Source organism: Vicugna pacos, chromosome 25 (genome assembly GCF_048564905.1).
Source record: "Vicugna pacos chromosome 25, VicPac4, whole genome shotgun sequence".
NCBI classification, from domain to species: Eukaryota; Metazoa; Chordata; class Mammalia; order Artiodactyla; family Camelidae; genus Vicugna; species Vicugna pacos.
Genome location: NC_133011.1, coordinates 3,586,700 through 3,606,533, shown reverse-complemented (window position 1 = coordinate 3,606,533; position 19,834 = coordinate 3,586,700). Strand labels below are relative to the sequence as shown.

General features: G+C 40.8%; 1 pseudogene; it reads left to right on the top strand.

Annotated features, from left to right (window-relative positions):
- The first annotated feature begins 1,231 nt into the window (after window positions 1-1,231).
- On the top strand, window positions 1,232-16,895 carry LOC107034099 (small ribosomal subunit protein uS5-like; annotated as a pseudogene).
- The last annotated feature ends 2,939 nt before the right edge of the window (window positions 16,896-19,834 follow it).

Below are 19,834 nucleotides of genomic sequence, written 5' to 3'. Positions count from 1 at the left end.
GACCCTTTAATATTTCTTGTAAAGCCTGTTTAGCAGTGATGAACTCTTTTAGCTTTTGCTTGTCTGGAAAACTCTCTCTGTCTTTCAATTTTGAATGATAACATTGCTGGGTAGGATATCCTATGTTGTAAGATTTTTATCTTTCAGCACTCTAAATATTTCATGCCACTGCTTTCTGGCCTGCAAAGTTTCTGCTGAAAAATCAGCTTATAGCCTTATGGGGGTTCCTTTGTATATGACCCGTAGTTTTTTTTCTTGCTGCCTTTAAATTGGCTCTTTAACTTTTGCCATTTTAATCATCTTTAACATCCTTGTGTGAGTCTTCTGGGGTTCATCTTGTTTGGGACTCTGTGCTTCCTAGACCTAGGTATTTTTCAGGGAAGTTTTCAGCCGTAATTTTATCTAATAGTTTGGGGTTTTTTGTTTGTTTATTTGTTTGTTTGTTTTTGCTATTTTCTGTCTCTCTTCTTCTGGGATCTCTATAATATGAATGTTTTGTACATTTGATATTGTCCCAAAGGTTCTTTGAACTATCCTTATTTAAGAAAAAAGTTTCTTACTGTTCTGATTGGGTGATTCCCGCTACTCTGTCTTCCAGATTGCTTACATATCATCTAATCCACTGTTAATCCCTTCTAGTGTATTTTTTTATTTCAACTATTGTATTTTTCAACTCTTATTGATTCTTCTTTATATTTTCTAGTTCTTTGTTTTCATTATGTTCCTCTATTTTTACCTTATATTCAGTAAGCATTTTTATTACTATTACTTTGAACTTTTATCAGGTAAATTATTTATCTTCATTTCATTAGGGTTTTTCTGGGGTTTTATTTTATTCTTTCTTTCATTTGAAACATAATTTTTTGTCTTCTCACTGTGTTTGACTTTCTCTGTTTGTGTCTATGAAATTAGGTATAACAGTTACCTATCCTGGTCTTGAAGGCTTTTCCTAGTGTGGGAATGACCGAATGCAGTCTGTTTGCTCCCAGTGGCCTTGGTGGGAGAGCTGGGTTTGAAGGGAGCACATGCTGCATCTTCTTGCAGAGTGTGCTGGTGACTGTTGCCTTTTTGGGAGGAAGGACTAGAGTCAGAGTAGCTACAGCCAAAGCCAGTGGCAAGCCAGGGCTTCTCCCAGGCTCACTGTTGGTTGCCGCTCTACTGAGTGGCAGAATCAGGGCCCAAGGGGCTAAAGCTGCACCTTCAGCTGGCTCCAGTTTCCCATGTGCACATAATGGTGGTCTCCATGTTAGCAGGGTACAGTGCTAGACCAGGAGGGGTGAAGCAGGAGCCCAATGCAGGTGAGGGGATCTCACTGAGGCAGTCCTGGCAGGCCAGCCAGAGAACCGGGCAGTTTTCAATCTATTGCCTCTGCACTGGAACTGGGAGCAAGCAAGTCTGTGCACACATTCTTCAAGAAAGGAGTCTTGGCTTCTCAGTCCATGGGACTCATTTTCCCAATGCCAGACCCCAGGGCTGGAGTGCCTAAGATGGGGTTTGAACCCCTCACTCCATAGGAAAGATCCCTGAGCCTGTGATAACCCCCTAAGTCAGCCACTAGGGGTGTGGGTTCCTCTGAGTTGATCTTTTCTCCTCCCCTCCTACCAGACTCCATGTGGCTCTTTCTGTATAGCCTCAGTTGGAAAAGAGCAGCACTGCTGGTCTTCAGGTTGTTCTCAGCAAGAGGTGCTCTATATATAGTAGTTTTGATGTGTTTGTTGGGGGAAGTGATCTCAGGGTCTTCCTACTCTACCATCTTGATTCCCATTCTCAGGACTCAGATTTTCTTCAAAGCCATGAAAATATTTTTGAATCAGGGAGGTGACATATGATTTATACTTTTAATGGTTTTTACTCAGGTTGCAATTAAAATAGACTTGGTGAGTGGAGGTGCATAGTGGATGGATAGGAGCAGATTAAGGCCAATTGGGAGGCTGTTGCAATAATCTATAAGAGATGTTGTTGACTTGGACCAAGGAATTTGGTGGAGGTGGTGATGAAAGATTAGATTCAAAAAAAATTGTTTAGACAGACCCAACATGTGTGCTGGAATAAGAATATATTAAAAAATGGGAGGAGTAAAGGATGACTTTATGGTTTGTGATTAACTGAAGTGGGGTACACAGCAGGAAAGCAGACCTCAAGGGAAATACCATGAGTTCAGTTTTAGACATACCATCTAAGGGGAAACGTCTGGTACTTGGATAAATGGGTCTGGTATACAAGGGTGAGTCTAAAAGGGGTCATCTTCTTATGGTGTATTAGTGGTGGCCCAAAAGCTAGGTCCAGAAATTGTTTCAAGAATTATTTGTGCCAAAGCCCAAGAAGTTCAGGTAAAAGCAGACTGAGAATTGATCATCAGGTTTGGTAAAATGCAGACATCATTAGTGATCTTGGCAAGGGTTATTTAATCAGAGTGATATGAACAAAGCCTGATGAAAGCAAGTGCAAGAGAGGACAAGAGGGAAGAAAGTGGCAAGAAAAATTTCAGGCAACTCTTTCTTGTTAAATAGGGAGCCAAGAAATGAATCTATATTCTAACATTTTTTCTAATTATTTATGTACTATGTAGCTTGGTTAGAAGCCTGAATTCTATGTCTTTATTCAACTTTATGTTGCCAGATTCTAATACTCAGTGAATACTCAGTAAAAAAATAACCAAGTCACATGGGCCACCAAGTGACAATGCACTTTATCTATACGGAAAATACTAAGGGGAAACCCCTGGAGTACTAAACTTATAAAATGAAATACAAAATGTTGACAGCAATGATAGAGTTCTTATCATGTCTAACCTCTGGTAAACACAATACAGTGATGAGCAAATTGCTTTAGGTGACATGTTTTCAAGGCAGGTGTGTCAGTGATGAGGCAGTGTCTAGAAATTGAAGCTTTTCAGGAATTATTTTCTTCCTCTGCTTCTTTGAAGAGTATTAAAAGTACTCTATGGGAGAGTCTGGATGTTAGGGGAGAAAAGAGAATGAAACAAAAAAAAAGTGTACATCAAAGTAAGATAATGTCTCAAATAGACAACTAATATTTTAGAGCATCCTAAACACCAGGCACTGGGTAGAGCCCTGACCATGTTAACATGGCACGTGGTTACAGGGCAAGCTTGTAGTCCTACAGGGCAAATCACCGAGAAAATTGATATGATTTTAGATATTCTGAAAAGGGAAAAGCAAGATGCTCTGAGACCATAATTTCTGAGGCACCTAATGATCAGGGAGGCTAGACAAAGCTTCCAGCAAAAATGGCAGTTAAGCTGACTCTGAAAGGACGAGTAGGAGTTGGAAGATACTAATCATGCCTTCAGCATGACTCAGCTTCCCATCAGTGCCCATCACTTTCAAAGCCACTGGACTGTTTCTTTTATTACACTTTTCTCTGGTGAAGGGTGTTTATAAAATGTAGTGAGGAAAAAGAAAAAACAAAAAAAATTCAATGATGACTATATGCTCTCTGAAGAGTTGCACTGATGCTAAAGAAAATAGGACATGCATAATTTTAATGTTACTGTGAAGACAAAGTGAAGTGTGCTATTTCTAATTTAACCATGAGAATCCTTGTTTTTAATCAGTGTATAGTTCTGGTGCCTTTTTGTCTTCACTGACTACTTTTCTTTTTTTCACTCAGGTAGTGTAATCAACTTCCTTTGTGTGATAATCATATGTAATTAATTTTGTAACTTCCGGTCCTGTTACACTGTCAATTGGATATCTATCTCAACTCCTGAAAAAAGTGGATATATGCTAGTTTAAAAAGGGCCTGAGTGCTTTCCTAATTTTGAATGTCATTATTTTACAATACCGTTTTTAAATGCACTAGTGCTTGAGTACTGAATACCTTTTATTCTTTTAAGATGAATTTCAGTGTTATAATGAAAATGTGCTAGCCTTTCTATCACAGTGAATATCTGATATAAAATCATATTATTTATTCCTATTTCTTTGGCAGGATGTCATATGGATTGAAGCCAAAGTTAGTAAATAATATAGTTGAGATTTGAACCCAAGTCTAAATCTTCTGAATCTAAATCCAGTTCTCATTCCAAACGCACAAAGATTGATTCCAATACAGACAGTACTGCCTAGTAGTTAGGAATCCAATTTCTAGAGTCAGACTGCTTTGGTTCAATTTCTGGCCAGACCACTTAATACTATGTAACCAGTGTGTGTGTGTATATATATATATATATATAATATGTAATTTCTTTTACTGTTATCTAGTAGTGTCCCATATTGGCCACATGTAATCATTTTTATGCAACAAACATACTGATTTATATTGAAAGAATTATCTAAAATCTTAAAAGCACAAATCTTTTCATCATTATTATGAATTTCATAATAGTTTCTCCCTCAGTCCTGTCAGACATATAATGCCATAGATTCACAAATTTCTATATTAAATCTGATCTCCAAAATATTATTAGAGAAAATTTTATATTATCTATTTTTCACCATGATAAAACATTGTAAAAACTTTTAACAAAAAAATGGCATTGATTTTCACATATATAATTGCATATAATATATATTTTTATTTATTTTATATATTTTTATTTTTAACTTCAGAGCTAGATATTGATACATGTAGATTTATAGACTTATTTTAGATGCACTTCAATGGAAATGATCAATCTTTAAATAAAATCTGACAATGTGCCTAGGTGTCTATATAACATCAAACATCAAACATATGAATGCTAAAAATTTCAAATATATGTATAGTTGTCAACATGATGCCTGGATGCATGGACAAGTGCTGGGAACTATCTCTATGATAGTGTGTCCCACAAATTGTGTCCAAACTCATGATATTGACAAGCACCAAGTATACATTATAAATTTCACCCTTTTGTTCTCATTTTTAATTGTTCAGCTAGGCTTGGCCCTGTGGGAGCCACAAAGATGAGCATGAGAGCTTCCACCATCACAGAAGAGCTAAGAGACACACAAACTCCTGGAACACGTGTACGGCTATAATAAAGCACATGAGACATCAAAGATGTGTCTTGTGCATTTCTTTCTCACAAGGCCATTAAAGAACAGCAGCATCTGAATGAGGCAGTAATAAAAAGGACGAGGACAGAGGATACAGGAAGGCAGCACACAACACAAGGAGAAGGTAAAGGACCCCCTAGAGTGACAGTGAAAGGAGGTCCCAGAACACCAATTCCATACTCACTGCGAGAGATGGAAGCAGTCAAAGGTCTTCAATGTCATCCCCACAGAAAATAAAATCGAAAGAGTACTGGTAATGCCTGCACCACGCAATCAGACAACTGGATGAGTTTGGATTAGGTCAGTGATAAGACAACAAAAAATTAAATACCTCCCCTGCCGAAAAAAAAAATAAAGGCAATTATTAACTCCAGGAAAAGTAAAAAGTGTATGCATACGGCTTACCCTGTGATCAATTGTGGATAACATTTACATAATCATCATAATAAAAATATTAAATGCAAATTTCTGTAGGAGGAATAGGAAGGATGCTATGCATGGCAAGGTCAAGGAGAGAAAACAGTCTCATCTTCTATAGTTGGAAGTCAGGAAATAAAGGATAAGCCAAGGAATCAAATAGGAAAATAAACTAAAGGAATAAAATAAAAAAGATGCTGAATAGTACATGCAGTGTAATATTTCTGTAGATTTTTTTTCAAAATGTACAAAACTGAAAATACTCTATTGGTTTGTATATGGTTATAAATGCATGTGCAAAAACATATACAGTTAACTGGGAGGAAAAGCATCCAATTCTATAAATGGTTGCTTCTGTTGAAGGCAAAGAGGGGGTGAGTGGTGTGGATGGTGGTTAAAGAGAATTTGGCTTTATATGTAATTTCTCATTTCTTTAAAAATAAAAAAGACCGGAAACTGGTATGATTAATAGCTGTTGATTCTGGGTGGGGGACATGAAGATTTTATTGTTCTATGAAGTTTATTTTTTTATTTATTAAAGTAAAAATTATGGTGTTTTTAAATGAGAGAGAGGGAGAATCAGAACTGAGAACTGGAATTTTGCTGAATGAAAAGCAAACAAAGAAAAGGTCCTTGGTGTGTGTGGACCTGGGCAAAAGTTGTGCATCAATTGAGAAGATACAAGTGAACAAGCCAGGCTGCGTTCTCCTGTTGAGTCTAGTCAACAATCATGTATGTTATAAAGCTCTTTTCTGTCTCAAGGTCTTTGCACATCAAAACTCATGTTCTCCACTGCACATCCCACCCCTGAAGACACACTCACACCCACACATCCAGCCAATTCTCACTCATCTCTCAGATCCCGATTTAAATACCACTTCCTGGAAAAGTGTCCCTGACCCCACCACCACCCAGCAAGTCAGTCATTGCAATTCACTTCTGTTTGTTTGTTCATTCTCTTTCTCCCTCACTAGAGTCTGCACCCCATGAGGGAGTTTTCCCAGTTGCTCCAATCAAAACCCTTGAAGTCACACTTGCCTTCTTTCTTTCCATCACCATCCATATTCTACTGTCAGAAATCCTATTGACTCCACCTCAAAAGATATACAGAATCTAAAGAAGAGGTGGTACATATATATATACAATGGAACACTACTCAGCCATAAAAAAAGAATAAAATAATGCCATTTGCAGCAATGTGGATGGACCTGAAGATTGTTATTCTAAGTGAAGTCGGCCAGGAAAGAGAAAGAATGCCATATGACATCATTTTTAAGAGGAATCTAAAAAATAATAACAATAATAATAAGGGCACAAATGAGCAACTTATTATTTTGATTTCTTGAACATGTGTCAGCACATTTGACTGTCCTTTATGATTGGACTACTACATTCTGTTGAGTCTTATTTTGTAGTTGGCTTTAGTCCTTTGATAACTATGTAAGTTTAAAAAGCTAAAGCTCTAATCTGTTCTTAGAAGCAATAATCAGTAAATATATGTCAACTAAAAAAATGTGCAGTATACTGTATATATGTACTTATATGCAATATAATGTGTGTGTGCAGTCAAACTATAATAATCCTACTTAATAAAACTGAAAAAGAAAAAAATTAAAAAGATGTAGCACCAAAAGGGAAATAGATATATAAATAAATAATGCAACTTAAAAAAAAAAAAAGATATCCAGAATCTGCCCCCTTCTCATCACTTTTATCACAACAAAGGTCATCTAAGCCACCAGCTCTGTCCCCTGATGAGGCAGCCATCTGCTGCCACTCCAGTCTCCTCGAGACCTTCCTCCATCAAGAAGCCAGGGGAATCTTTTGGAACCAAAAGTCAGAAGTGCCACTTCTCCACTTCCAGACTCTCACAGAATGAAAAGCAGAGCGCCTCCCTTGGGCCAAGAGGCCCCGTGGGAACTGCCCCTTGCTCTCTGTTCTTTCTCTCCAGCCTCCGCCATCCACAATGTCCCAGCACTTAGCCCTGGTTCTTGGCCTCCCTACTGTCTGCCGCCTCTCTCCTCACAGCCGCCCACAGTGCCTGCCTCACTCATCCAGCTTTCTACCCTGGAGTCATGTTTCAGACACCTTCCCACAGTCCCTTCATCCTGCTTTGTTTGTCTTCAAAGTTCGTATCGCTACCTGATGTATTTTATAATTGGTTGTAAATAGGCCAGTTATCCACTTTTGATGATCAGGGTGCATTATCTCTACGGGGGCAAGGCCTTTTTTGACCCCTCTGGCTGTATTCCCAGTGCCTGGAACACAACCTGGCATGTAACATAAACTTCAAAAATAGTTGTTGAAATACCTTTTTAACTGAACGAGAAGAAAATACCTTGTCTCCTTTAGTAGAACTTACACTCAGGAGAAGACTGCTTGGAACACAACAGACTCTCAATAAATATTTTTGTTTGTTTGTTTTTATTGAAATATAGTCAGTTTCCAATATTGCATCAATTTCTGGTGTAAAGCATGATATGTCAGGCATCCATATACACACATGTTCGTTTTCATATTCTTTTACCTTATAGGTTACTCAACTAATACTTCTGAATGAATGAAGCTAATGTTAACGTAGAACATGCGTGAGAAAGAGCTTTTCCCTCCATCGGGATTAGCTGCCAATGATGGTCAGTTATTCTGATGGTGAAAAATATAAGAGAACTACAAGAAAGGGACAGAGGGTGTTGGGTGGCATTAGAGAATGAATATAAAAGAATGAAATCATCTAGGGAGAGGAAAAGAGTGCATAAAATTTCGGAAAGGACCTAACATTTATTGTTACCGTTATACTCAGTGTATTCCAGACACAGCAGTAGACCCATAGAAACATATATTATCCTTAATTCTCATAGCTCTTTGTTGGGACCTATTTTACAGAGAAAGAAACAGACTCAGACAAGTTGATTAATTAAAGTAAGGTTACAGATCTAACAATGGGAGCCTCTCAGACCAGTGAGCTGTTCAAAAACCAGCCTTGGAAACCTCTGTGTGCACAGGCTTCACCCTTTTTAAAAGGATTTTCAGCCCCCACAACATTTTGTACTCAATAAGCGTGCATTAAATATGTGTTGAATGAATGAAAGATTCCATCACAGAAAATATTCTGAAGGTAGATAGAAACCCAAAAGGAAAAGAAAAATTAGGTTGATAGTGAGTTTTAGCTTCTATTCTTTCAAAACCAAAATATACTTGGTAGGAAAATAAGAAAATAATACTTGCCAAAAGATTAATTGAGAATGTGGTCTAATCATCTTACAGAGCGTTAAGCCAACCTAAACAGAAAGGTATTTTCAGCTTTGGGGGGTTGTTCTTATGCATGCAGAATTATAAATGGCCTAATTTTCCCTATATCTCCATAATTAACAGAATAATTATTGATCAGCACAAAGCACACCATCCCTGGAGGCATGATTTGTGTGAGCGCTGAGCTTTTTGAAAGCTTAAATCACTGCAGTCAGTATTAAAAAGAAATGAATTGATAGTAAATGTGGTATAATTAATCCACCTTTTCTATTTGCACATGAACATCTTTTCATGCTAAATATCTCATTCATTTAGGAGAGAATACAAATGTATTACAATGACAGAATAAAAAATAAATTGGAACTTCTATTTCCCCTGTGACACTCCTTGTTTTCCATTTACTCAGATTTCTCATAAAATGTGCACGTTGAAAATATTTCTCAACTTTTATCTGCAAATTACAGGTGCAAAGAACAGGCCACGCAGAGGACTCAGGTGACAGTCTGAATCCCCTGGAAAGGACGCTTGCTCGTGCTGGGCTTTTGGCCCTCTTGGTTCTCCAGGCTTCTCTGCTCTGCTCGGGATCACCTGACTGTCACCTGGAGGCTGCATGTGCAGGTCCCTTGCCAGCAGGTTCCGTATTGGGGCTTAGACAATAGGAGGTGCCGGTGGGAGGCTGGCAGGAAGAAAGAAGCCAGGATGTCTGCCCATCCCTCTCTGCCCAGGTGGTCTCAGGACTGCAGCATCACTTGTCACCCCTTTGTGCCTCCAGCTGACTACAGACAGACCGCCAGGTGACTTTGGCCCCTGAGCTCTAACAACACTGTCTCCCTTTGTGCTCTGGTCCGGGGGTAACAGTGACTTCTCGTTGCTAATCTCTGGGTTGCTTCATACTATCACCTGTTGTCTTCACAGCTCTTCATTTCCTGTGTAACCAATTCTGGCATTAAACTTCCTCTCTTCTGAATATATAATAAGCAATTAGTGTTTCTCTGATTATCCCCAGTTGACACAATATCCTGAAGATGAGGGACTTAGTTTGCCTTGTTTATTATCATATCCGAGAACCTAGGAAAGTGCCGGGTATGTATTATGTAATCAATGAGCAGATACTAAATGAATGAATGGAAAATACGTCCTTTAGTCCAGTAGTTCTCAAACTTATCAGACATTGAAACTGCCTACAGGGATTTTTGTTTGTTTATTTGTTTGGTTTGTTTTTTGGGGGAGAGTGTATTATGTTTGTTTGTTTATTCATTGATTGATTGATTGATTGACTTTAGAGGAGGTACCGGGGATTGAACCCAGGACTTTGTGCAGGCTAAGTGTGCACCCTGCCACTGAGCTATACCCTCCCCGTCTAGAGGGAATTTTATCACACAGATTGCTATCCCTTTACATCCCCCATTCCCCAAGTTTCTGATTCAGTAGGTTTAGGATGAAGTTCCAAAAAACACATTTCTAACAAGTTCCCAAGTGACACTGATGTTACTGGTCCTGGGACCACACTTTGAGAACCACTGCTCTAGACCACGAAGTACCCTGCCTATAATCTAACTTGAATATGCACACTGGAGTCAACATCTACGTCAAAGAGCACTAACACTGCACATTTAAAGGTGAGCTGGCATTCATCTTCAATTATTGTAACCATACTAAATATTTGATGTGAAAAGAAAACGTTCTCACATCTTCCTAAGCTTTTATCAGGAGTGGTTATTACTAATCAATTAAGCCCTTTCAAAAATTTTTGTTTTAATTTTTTTACTTGCTCCTTATTTTTAAAAAAAGTCAATTTCTGAAAAGAAATGGCCAGTCTTCATAAAGTAGATTATTACTAAGTTCAGGACTCTTGTTCTTTTATTTTCTATAGAGAGCACCAGGAAAATAAGTTTTCGAATTAATACTTAGAAATTCAACAGTTCTCAGGGGTGTGGCCAAGGTGCGGAGTAGAAAGACCCTGAGCCCACATGCTCACATGGGCACACCAAGATTGCAACTAACTAAACAGCAATTGTCTGTGAGACTAACCAGAAGAGTGGCAGGGAAGATTTAAAGTAGGAGGGGAGGGGAAGCAGTCTAGTCAAGACCCGCACCCCTGGCGAGGCAACCCACAAATGAGAAGATAATCAGAATTACAGAGGTTCTCCCCTAGGAGCGAGGGGTCTAAACCCCCACTGAGCCCCCAGCCCGGGGATCCTGCACCAGGAACACAATTCCCCAGGCCGTCTGACATCGAAGGCCATGGGGCTGGCACACAGTGGACCCGGGGGGCTGAGGACGCAGAGACATCACACTTGAAGGACCCACGCAAACTCTCACGCGCTCTGAGTCCCAGTGCAGAAGCGGTCATTTTAAAGGAGCCTGGGTCAGTCCCACTTTCTAATCCCGAAGAGCCTCCTGGAGACACAAAAGGCAACTGGGACTCAGCCTGGGACACAGGCACTGGGGGCGGCCATTTGGGGCAGCTTGTTCAGCCCTTGTGGTGTTCTCTCTGCAGCCTGTTAGTTTGCGGAGTTTGCTGCTTCCAGAGGCTGGCACTGGTCACAGACCTCGTTGCATCCCACAGCTAACCTCCCTGGGCCCCAGCCCTGTCAGCCAGTGGACCAGAAGCCACTGCAGAAGGCGGGACCTGGCATCCAGCTAGGCTTGGAACAAGCTCCATCTTCCAGTTTGCCCGCAGTAGACAATCACACTACAGCAGAAAGGCCCACACAGTCCCCATCACTGGAGCATTTAGCTCTGGTGACCAGGACATATGCTTCTGGGTCCCATAGGATGTCTCCTACATCAGGCTACTTCTCCAGGATCAGGAAATGTACCAACCTGCTTAGTACATAGATATAAACACAGAGAATCAGGCAAAATGAGGGGAGAGGGGAATATGTTCCAAATGAAGGAACAAGACAAAACCCCAGAAGAAGAACCAAGCAAAGAAGACATAAGCAAGCTACCCAATAATGAGTCCAAGGTAACAACCACAAAGATGTTCAACAAACTCAGAAGAAGAATGGATAAACACAGTGAAACTTAATAAAGAGAAAACAGAATGAAGAACCAAACAGAATGGATGAACACAACTGAAAATAAAAATACACTGGAAGGAATCAACAGTAGACTAGATGATGCAGAGGAACAGAACAGCAAGTCCCTGGGGAGATCTGTCTCTCCTCCCTGCCCATCACGGAATCTGAGATCATTGACTTTTTCCTGCGGGCATCCCTGAAGGACGAGGTTTTGAAGATTATGCCTGTGCAAAAGCAGACCTGTGCTGGCCAGCAGACCAGGCTCAAGGCATTTGTCACCATTGGGGATTATAAGGGACATGTTGGTTTGGGTGTTAAGTGCTCCAAGGAGGTAACCACTGCCATCCGGGGGGCCATCATCCTGGCCAAGCTCTCCATCTCCCCATGTGGCAAGGCTACAAGGGGAATAAGATCGGTAAATCCCACACCATCCCTTGCAAGGTGACTGGCTGCTGCAGTCCCATGCTGGTGCGCCTCATCCCTGCCCCCAGGGGCAGTGGCATCGTCTCAGCCCCGGGGCTCAAGAAGCTGCTGCGATGGCCAATACTGATGACTGCTACACTTCTGCCAGGGGCTGCACTGCCACCCTGGGCAGCTTCACCAAGGCCACCTCTGATGCCGTCTCCAAGACCTACAGCCATCTCACCCCTGATCTCTGGAAAGGGACAGTATTCACCAAGTCCCAGTATCAGGCATTCACTGACCATCTCATAAAGGCCCACACCAGAGTTTCCGTGCAGAGGACCCAGCTGGGCTCCAGCCCGGGCCACGGAATAGTTTTATATGCTAAAAATAAAGTGAACAAAGCCTGTTTAAAAAAAAATTTCTAGTGTACAGCATAGTGATTTAGTTATACACATATAAATACATATTCCTTTTCATATTTTTTTATTATAGGCTATTACGAGCTATTGAATACAGCTCCCTGTGCTGCATGGCAGGGTCTTGTTTACCTGTTTTATATAGAGCAGTCAGTGTCTGCAAATCCCACACTCCCAGTTTTTCGCTCTACCTCCCCCTTCCCCCTTTGGAAACCACAAGTTCATTTTCTATGTCTGTGAGTCTGTCTCTGTTTTGTAAATAAGTTCATTTGTCTCATTATTTTAGATTCCACATATGAGCGATCTCATATGGTATTTTTCTCTCTCTGTCTGGCTTACTTCACTTAGTATGATAATCTCTAAGTCCATCCATGTTGCTGCAAATGGCATTATTTTACTCTTTTTTATGGCTGATTACTATTCCACTGTGTGTGTCTGTGTGTGTCACATCCTCTTAATCCAGTCATCTGTTGATGGACATTTAAGTTGCTTCCACGTCTTGGCTACTATGAACATTCGGGTGTGTGTATCTTTTCACATTAGAGATCTCTCCAGATATATGCCCAGGAGTGGGATTCCTGGGTCATATGGTAAGTCTGTTTTTAGTCTTTTGAGGAATCTCCATACTGTTTTTCACAGTGGCTGCACCAAACTGCATTTCCACCAGCAGCGTAGGAGGGTTCCCTTTTCTCCACAGCCTCTCCAGCATTTGTCATTTGTGGGTTTTTGAATGAAGGCCATTCTGACTGGTGTGAGGTGATACCTCATCGTAGCTCTGATTTGCATTTCTCTGATAATTAATGATACTGAGCATTTTTTTCATATGCCTATTGGTCATTCATATGTCTTCATTGGAGAATTGCTTGTTTAGGTCTTCTGCCCATTTTTGGATTGAGTTGTTTGTATTTTTTATTAAGTTGTATGAGCTGTTTATATATTCTGGAAGTTAAGCCTTTGTCAGTCGTATCATTTGCAAATATTTTCTCCCATTCTGTAGGTTGTCGTTTTGTTTTGCTTATGGTTTCCTTTGCTGTACAAAAGCTTATGAGTTTAGTTAGGTCCCGTTTGCTTATTTTCACTCTTATTTACATTGCTTGGGTAGACTGCCCTGGGAGAACGCTGCTAAGACTTATGCCAGACAGGGCTTTGCCTGTGTTTCCTTCTAGGCGATTTATCCTGTCTTGTCTTATATTTAAGGCTCTAAGCCATTTTAAAAAGACAACAAATCCTAGAGTTCTCATCACAAGAATAATTTTATGTTTCTTTTTTTCTTCTTTCTTTTCTTTTTATTATATCTATTTGAGAAGATCGATGTTAGCTGAAACTACTGTGGTAATTATTTCACAATATATGTAAATCAAACCACCATGCTGTATGCCTTAAACTTACACAGTGATGTATGTCAGTTATTTTTCAATAAAAATGGAAAACATTTGTTTTAAAAGACAGAGGAGTTTCTGGGCAAAGCACTTAGGGTCATGAAGTAGGCAAATACCACAAAAGGTCCTGGTTAAAAAAAAAATAGATGATAGATAGATAGGTAGGTAGATCAAATGTGGCGAAATGTCAGAAACTACTGAATCCGAGTGAAGGGCGTACATAAGTTTTTTAAAATACTATTTCTACAACTCTTATATGAGATGAAATTTAATTTCAAAATAAATACTTTTTGAAAATTAGCCCTTTAGACATTATATGGTGAGGAAGAACTCTGATGGATATGATCTGGTTATCAGCAGAATGGAATGTATTGATACATGCATATCTATATATTGACGTATAATATAATATTATGATAACATGATAATAGAATATTGATATATTATCAATACATTGATAGAGTCTTGATTCTTTTATGCTTTCATTCCATATTCTATTGCAGGGAGGCAGACAATAAACTAAAAATAAATAATAAAGATAAAAATTACAAAATTACCAGTTTAATGGAGAAAAATAACAAAAGAATGAGAGTTGAAAGTGGTTGTATTAAGCAGGGAAGTCAGAGGAGGCCTCACTCCTGAGGTTTTGCATAGAAATCTGAGAAGCTGAGGAAGCAGGGGAGGTACTTGTGCAAGGAAAGAACATTCCACAAGGAGAGAAATCAGTGGTATTCTGGTAAATGTTTAACAACAGTCTCTTCGTGGAAGGAAGAGAAGTAATTTTTAAAGTTGGCCAATTTCCTTGGTGTAAATACTCGTTTCCAGCTACCACTGACTTAACAACTGGCTAGCACAGTTCCCGACAATTTGGCAAACCAGTAGCAGCTCACCCCAAAACAACAGTGAGAAAATAAAGAGAAGCCACAGAAGCCTCGAGGCAGGAGCCGCATACTGAATGCATGCCTTGTTTGAAGCCATGAACATGGCGTTAGGGGCGGGTTAAGAAAGGAAACGAGAGACTTGATTGCGTAGGGCCCTGTACACCTGGTGAGGACTTCTATTCAAAGTCAGCTGTAGAGTTTGACCAGGGCAGTGAGATGGTCTGACATTTACTTTGACAAGATCACTGGGGCTGCTCTCATGGAGACAGACTGTAGACAAGGAAGGCTGGAAACAGAGAAACAGGAGACTATTACATCAACAGAGGAGAAAGACGGCTGTGGTAGGATTAGGCTCCTAGCAATGGAAGAAGCGCGGAGAAGGCAAATTAGTGTACATTTGGAAGTTAGAGGTCACAGAATCTGCAGTGGATGTGATGGGGGTTGGAGGGAAAGTGAGGGGTCAAAGATGACGCAAGGATTTTGAACTGATTCGCCTAAAGGATGGAGCTGGCATTTACAGAGAAAAGAAACACAGTGAGAGGGAGTTTGATTTTACACACCTTGAATTTGAGATCCAAATGGAGAAGTCCAGTAGAAATAACAGAACAGACACAGAGGAGCAGGTTAGGAGTGAGCACAGATCCCGAGGCTGTTCTCACTGGCCCCGTAGCCCGTCATACCCACTGGAACCACGGCTTCTTCTCCATTTCCTTTCTTCCTATTCTTTGGAGTTCCACAGATTTCAGTATGCCGTTTATAAACGGAAACAAATGTAAGCAACTTGTTCTAAGCACACGTACAAAACTGGAAAATTCAGAAGGATGTTTCCTCCTGTATAAGCTAATTTTCAGAGGGTATCAGAAAGGAAATATCTGAGCTATTTACATTTTCTGCCACCCAAAATTGAGTACAGAAGGCATAGATGTCAACTAAAGATCAACCACCACCACAACTGAAAAATTCTTTTTCTTTTTTTTTTTTGGAGGGAGGGTAGGTAATTAGGTTTATTTATTTATATTTATTTATTTTTGGAGGAGGTACTGGGGACTGAACCCTGGACCTCATGTATGCCAACCACACACTCTACCACTTGAGCTATACTTCCCCCCGCCTTTTTTTTTAATGGTATTATAAACATTGTTTTGAAAACTTTTTGTTGTAAATAGCGTTGTGTTTTCATTCTTTTTTTGGAAATCCGTGAATACAGCGGAAGTTACAGGTGGCAAAATGCATGCATGTTGGGGTCAAGCGTGCGTTTTATAATGAAATTGACAACTACATGTTTTAAAGCAGAATATTTTTTCTATGTTGAGAGCTTAAAAAATGGGGGGGGGGGGTAATTCCCCAGCCAGGAGGCTTGAGGGATAATCAGCTGTGAGGAAAGAATGCCAAGTTTCCAGTGTGCGCGTGCACGTTTCCTTTGCTCATAATTAATAGCCTTGTGCTTGCTAAGTTTTTGGAAGGCAGCTCGAAGCCTAGCCAGGTAATGCCTTCTGACAACGTTTTAAAGATCAGTTATGTCATATGGCTGCCTTTTAGAAAAAAAGTCATAATGCATAGCTGTGCCATATGGCATCTTTGAAGAATCAGCCGGATTGGACAGACATTCATTGGATAAGGTCCCATAGCACTTGGGAAAGAATGTAGTCCTGTTGCCAAAATGTGGCCTTTGTTAATCTCCTAACTATTATTGTGCAGAAACCAATTCATCTGTATTAATTATAAACAAATTTTAATTACTTCAGTAAAAGCCCATTATACCGATATCCGATGCCAAACAAGCTGTATTAACTCTTTCTAAGTCTCCAAAACAAACACTAGGTGTTGGAATGTAGGTGTTTTATAGGAGGCGGGAAGTTCTCTCCCCGAGTGTAAAAATGCAGCTCTGACATTTAGTTTCCAGTTCTTTTAAGAAATCCTGTGATGCTTTTGCTCTTCACAGGCAATATCAAAGGCAGCTAATGCATGTAAATTGTGAAAGGCAGATAATTCTTAATGAGAGTGTTTAACCGCACTTCATATTCTTTTGCTTAAAGTTTTTTTTTTTTCTTTTTTTCAGGGCACTCGTCACTGTGAAGCAATGATTCGCAGTGACACAGAACAACCTGACAAAATGTGACCTGGTTCTGGTAAAACATTCATCAACCAGTCATTTGTGATAGCTCTGTGGACAATTTGGGACCAAACGTGTACTGCGCATCAGAGTATAATATCCTTAAAAAAAAAAGAAAAAGCATGAAAAATCAGATCACTAGTGTGTTTTATGGCAGCAGCTTGGCCGAGAGAGCTGGCTGGTCCTTCCCGCACAGAAACGGTCTGGTTTGCAGATAACACATGGCGGTTACAGCGTGCACAGCCGTGGGGACTGGGCGGGAGCCAGACCCCGGGCTCATCTCTGTGCAGCAGTGTTGGAATTGTCTTTGAATTCAGTTTCACTGATGTGTACTTTTATTTTATTAGGCCAACCATCAAAAGTTTCTCTTCCTTTTGGAATTCATATCACTCCTTGGATCTAAAAAGTTAAACAGTTTTAAACAAATAGAACCACATCCTGCCTTCTTTCTCCATTAGACTTTGAAGTTTCTCATGTAAACCTCACATTATTTTTCCCTCCTTTTATGCAACAGAAGAATTTATTTTTATACTTGTAATGGGTACATTCTAGAAAGCACTCTCCTCTGTAAATTTTCATTGGCAGACGCGTGGCAAATAGCTTTAAACTACGTCATAGACGTAATAAGGTTGTAGAGCTGGCTGAGGATGTAGACGAGGATGAACATTTAAGTGAAACCAGTTATCTCAAGAATTGGGGGGTTTTGTGTGTGTGTCTAAAAATTAGACATAGTACATAACTGAAGGTTTGTCAAGATGTTTCTTCTACTCAAAAGGCCAAAATTATAAATATCTGGCATATTCTTGTGAACTTTATGTTTCACTTATAAAGTCATAGAATTTTGAATTTTGGATCTGAAAAGCACCATAGAAGTTTTTCGGGCTCTCTCTCTCATGTTACAGATGAGAAAAATAATACACAAAATAAAATGGAGCCAAGCGGGAACATATTTTTCATCTCTCCCTCACATGTTATTTCTATTATACTGCACTATTTCATTCCAGTTATTGATCAACAGAGAATAGGTTTGCCTAAAGCAATGAAAGCGAAGAAAAATAATGACCTCAAACTACAGAGACTCCATAGATGTAAATTAACTACACGTTCTTTTCCAGCCACGAAGGAGGCGGATTTCATCCATTTGGCAGCTTCAGCCACACCTGGCTATGTAGCACCTGGTCGGGAGGACGTTGGGGACGGAGGGAATGAAGTTTGGGAGCGAAGGAAATAGGGCAAGGTGGTCTGTGTCCCGGGGAGTAGGACTCTCCCACAAGGGTGTCACTAGGTCACCTGCTGATTTTGTCAGCTACCCATCAGTAACCGGAGCATGGGTTGCCCAGGAGAACTCATTGACTCAAAGCCAGCGCCCAGCCACTCCGCTCCTCGGGTCAGATAACCACAAACTAGGCCCACTTGTAGAACTACAGTGCATCATCAGATTATATTATTATATGTTACATTGATATTATTATAACATAAGTGTATTATTATAGAAAGATATAAGTGTATCTACCTATGGGGCTCTGTATCTTTCTCTTTCTTTCCTTCCCTGTTTGGAGCTGAATTGATCCCCTTAGGAAGCACTTTTGACTCCAGGAATCCTAGAGGAGACATTGCAGGCTCCAAAGAGTAAGGGGGAAGCAAGTTAGCTACACACCATGGCACAGAGAAGTGCGATGGCTCGCTTCTGCGCTGTAGAATTGACTTGGGTTTCAGGCTTAAGGGGTGAGTGATGAATGACCTTGCTGGTGGGGAAGAAGCCCCTCCTCCAAGGGACCAGCAGTGATGTCTCCAGGACCCAATCATCACCGTAAGCAGAGGGTGTGTCCACTGCGCCACCTTTAACTTTTTGGGTTAAATAATTCTTAGCTGTGAGGGGCTGGTCTGGGCACTGGGGGACGGTCAGCAGCGTCCCTGGCCTCTGCTCACCAGATGCCAATCACACACCCTCTCTCAGCTGTCTCCCTGGCAAAATCGTCCCTGCTTGAGAACCACTGGCATAGAGACATAACCCAGAAAAGGGGGAAGCCGAACAGCAGGAAGGCTGACCCACACTCTCTGTCTTGACCCGCCCCGTTGCTTTCAGCGATGATCACTGTTCTTTCCGTCCACTTCGCTTCACAACGGAGAGTCAGTGGAGAGTCACCACCACTTCTCAGAGCTGGCCTAGCCAGCTGACATGCATTTTTTAAAAATTCTGACCCATCCACTGGACCTGCCATGGTAGAGGCTGTTGCTTATGGGGGAGGGTGGGGAGGAGAAAGGAGAAGGGAAAAGAGCATGTTAAAAGGTTGTCCCGTGCTAACAGGAAAGTGGTCCATACTCCAGATGGAAAATCAAAGACATGACACGGGCGAAGACGGAACATCTCAGACCTGGGAACAACTGAGCGGGGATGTGCGGGGTGATGGCGGCCTGCCTCTCAGCTGGAAGGGGAACAGAAGACACGCAGGAGCAAAGCCTGCAGCAGGTCCCTCGAACTTCACTCAGTCTCCACTGACAAACACCCTTCCCAGCCCACGGGAAAAGTGTTCCTTTTACTCCACTGACATCTGAGTTGTGCAAAAGCAAGTTGATAGAAAAATGTGACTTATGCCTTCAGAATACATTTTGTCTCATTTCACATGTTCTACACAACATCCCCTTCCCCCACGTACCACAGCCCCCTCTTGGGTCTGTCCCACATGGTGTCTTACGACTGGGCCTTGGAAAGTGGAGACTTACAGCCAAAAGCCGCAAGAAAATGCCATGAAACTGGCAGTGTTCATTGTGGAAGGAGCCAGAGCATCTGTTTCCGAGCAGGGCTATGAAACCGAGCCCGCAGAGGGAAGAAAGTCTATTAGGCCACGAGCAGCCGAGGGGGAAAAGCCGCAGGAGCCCAGATTAAAAGTCTGAAAAGGCCTGGAGCCTTTAGTAAAGGATCAATGGAAAAGGGTCGCTTCGCC